This window comes from Octodon degus, unplaced genomic scaffold (genome assembly GCF_000260255.1).
Source record: "Octodon degus isolate 3935 unplaced genomic scaffold, OctDeg1.0 scaffold00335, whole genome shotgun sequence".
In the NCBI taxonomy this organism is placed as follows: Eukaryota; Metazoa; Chordata; class Mammalia; order Rodentia; family Octodontidae; genus Octodon; species Octodon degus.
The window spans coordinates 326,762-330,055 of NW_004524911.1; the positions used below are offsets into that span (position 1 = coordinate 326,762).

Sequence of the window (3,294 nt, forward strand, 5' to 3'; positions counted from 1 at the left end):
ATTTTGTGGAACCAGGGATTGAACTCAGGCCCTTGTGCTTGCCAGGGAAGCACTTACTCCACTGAGCCTTCTCCCCGGCCCTTGCAGTGCTATCTCACCAGCCCTTGAAGTCTAGTTTTTTAAAGTTCTTTTTATGTGCTCTATAGTACTCCTTTGTCTGAGGAGCAGATGGCAAACATTGTGTGTTGTCTCTTAAATCTGTTGGTGGTTTCTTTTCCTGTGCAAAAGGTGTTTTTTTTTAAATAAGATGAGATCCTAGTTGTTGATTATTTGTGATCTATCTATCTATCTATCTATCTATCTATCTATCTATCTATATTTTTTTTTCAGAACCGGGGATTGAACTCAAGCCCTTGAGCTTGCCAGGGAAGTGCTTATTCTAATGAGCTATCTCCCCAGCCCCATCTTTGTGATAGTTCTTATGTGATTGGGATGTTATTCATAAAGTCTTTCCCTATACCAATATCCTCAAGTTTTACCTATTCTATCTTCTTGCAGTTTTAATGTTTCTATTTTAATATTTAGGTCTTTGATCCCACTTCTAATTTTGTTTAGTGCATGGAGAAAGATATGGGTTCAATTTTAATCTTCCACATGTGCAGGGCCAGTTTTTCCAGCACCATTCATTAAAGAGGATTTCTTGGGACAGCAGTGGGACGCGGAGAACATGGCCGCTCTGACCTGGCTGGCACCTTTCGCAAGTTGGAGGCCACCTCTTCTGAGGTCACAGTGCGTGGGCAGCGGGAGCTGTTGGAGTCCATCATGCTGGTGGCAGTGTGTGTGCCTGGCCCCGATACAGACAGTGTTCCTAGCCCACCAGGTCCGAGGTGATCCAAGCCGAGGTCTTAAGCGCAGCCATGTGGTTCTGGAGTCTGTGGCGCTCCTGGCATGACTCAGCTGCCATGTTGGGTCACTTTCTGTATCCAGCCCCTTCCCGGTGGCCGGATGAAGAGTGGGGCATCCTTCCTGATGGTGAGGACTGAGTGTGTACTGGCTCTGCACAGGGAGGTGCCAGGTGAGAATGCCAGGAAATTCTGGACTGCCTGTTGGACATGAAAGTTGTAAATTAAAGCGATTTGGCTAAGAAAAATACATGAAGAGGATTTCTTCCAGTGAATGTGTTCGGCACCTTTGTCAAAGATAAGGTGGCTGAGTATGTCTAAAATTGTTTCTGAATTTTCCAGTCTATTCCACTGATCTTTGGATGTTTTGTTGTTGTTGTTTTATTTTTTATTCTCTTTTTCTTTTTTCTACTACCATGCTGCTATTATCACAGTAGCTTCACAGTATAATTTCCAGTCAGGGACTGAGATGCCCCCTGCCTTGTCTTTGTTGCCCAGAATTACCTTTGCCATTCTAGATCTCTTTTGCTTCCAAATGAAATTTAGGATTCTTTTCTCTAATTCTTTGAGATATGCTATTGGAATTTTCATTAGAATTGCATTAAATCTGTATAATAGTTTTGGAAGTATAACCATTTTCGCTGTATTGGTTCTTTCTATCAACGAGGAAGGAATATCTTTCCATTTTCTGATATTGTCCTCAAGCTCCTTTTGCAGAGTAGTGTAGTTTTCTTATTTTATTTTATTTTATTTTATTTTTTGGTGGAACCAGTGATTGAACTCAGATCCTTGTGTTTGCCAGTCAAGTGCTTATCCTACTGAGCCATCTCCCTGGCCCCTCTTATTTTATTTTATTCTATTATTTTTTTATGTATTTAGTAAGGGTCTACAGGGTCTCACTACATAGATCAGATGAATAGGGATTCTCCTGTTTTCAGCCTCCCAAGCACTGGGATACAAGTGCACACCATCACGCCCAGTCTCAATCATCTCAGTGTGCCCTGGGGGCAGGGCCGGCATGGCAGGCATAGGGATCGAACCCCGAGCCTCTACGTCTGCCTAAGCTGAGCTATTTGGCCAGCTCTAATAGAATGCTTTTTTTGTTTGTTTTTGTTTTGCTATACTGGGTATTGAACTCAGGACCTTGTGCTTGTCCAGCAGGTGCTTAAGCCACTGACCTGTAACACCGGCCCCACTGGAGTAGTGTAGTTTTCAATGTAGAGGTGTTATATATTCTTTGTTAGATTTATTCCTAGGTATTTCAATTTTTTGATGCTATTATGAAAGGTGTTGTTTCCCTCATTTCTCCCTCAGTGAGTTTTTTGTGTGAAGAAAGGCTGTTGCTTTTTAAGAGTTGACTTTGTGTCCAGCTATGCTACTGAATTTGTCTATTAAATGTAGGTGGTTTTTAGTGGAGTTTGGGGAGTTTTTCTATGTAGAGTATCATTTCATCTTCAAATAATGGTATTTTAACTTCTTCCTTTCCTATCATGCTTTTTTTTTTTTTTTTTTTTGGTAGGGGGATCCTGGGGATTAAACTCAGGACTTTGCACTTTCCAGGCAGGCACTTATGCTGCTGAGCTATCTCGCTGGCCCTCCTTTGATTTCTCTCTCTCTCTCTCTGGCAGAACCAGGGATTGAACTCAGGACCTTGCGCTTGCCAGGGAAGCACTTATTCCACTGAGCCATCTCCCCAGCCCCCCTCCTTTGATTTCTTTCTCTAATTGCTCTGGTTAAATTTTCTAGCATTATGTTGATTAAGGGTGGAGACAGTGGATGTCCCTGTCTTGTTCCTGATTTTAGGGAGAAAGTTTTCAGGTTTTGTTCACTTAGCGTGATGTTGGCTGTTAGTTTTTCATAGATGGCTTTTATTGGATTGAGATAAAGACCATCCATTCCAATTTTTTATCATGAATCAGTGCTTGGACTTTGTCAAAAGCTTTTTATATTGTGTATCTATTGAGAAGATCACATGATTTTTGACATTGGCTCTGTGAATATGTTGTATTTCATTTATTGATTTGCACCACCCCTTCATCCTTGGGATGAATCCTTCTTGGTCATGGGGTATAATCTTTTTTCTTTTTTTTTTTAAGTTGAGAAAGATTTTTTTTTCTGGCTGGCTCAGGCTGCCTTAAGGGTGGGTGTGGCATGGCATGTGGAGCTGCGGATCATCCCACGGTTCTGCAAACCTAAGTGGGTTTCGCCATACAGGCATTTAAACAACTGAGCTAACCAGCAAGCCCTTATCTTCTTGATTATTTGCTGCATCTTGTTTGTATTTTACTAAGGATTTTTTCATTTATGTTCATTAGAGAGATTGGCCAGTAATTCTTTTTCTTTGTTGGGTCCTTCTCTGGTTTTGGTGTTAGGGTAATCCTTGCTTCCAAAAATGAATGTGGGGGTTTTGCTCCCAATTCAATTTCAAGGTCTTTATGAAGTACTGGTATTA

The 3,294-nt window shown here is 41.3% G+C and overlaps 1 pseudogene; it reads left to right on the forward strand.

Annotated features, from left to right (window-relative positions):
* The first annotated feature begins 370 nt into the window (after window positions 1–370).
* Window positions 371–1,027, forward strand: LOC111814506 (annotated as a pseudogene).
* Window positions 1,028–3,294: the final 2,267 nt, after the last annotated feature.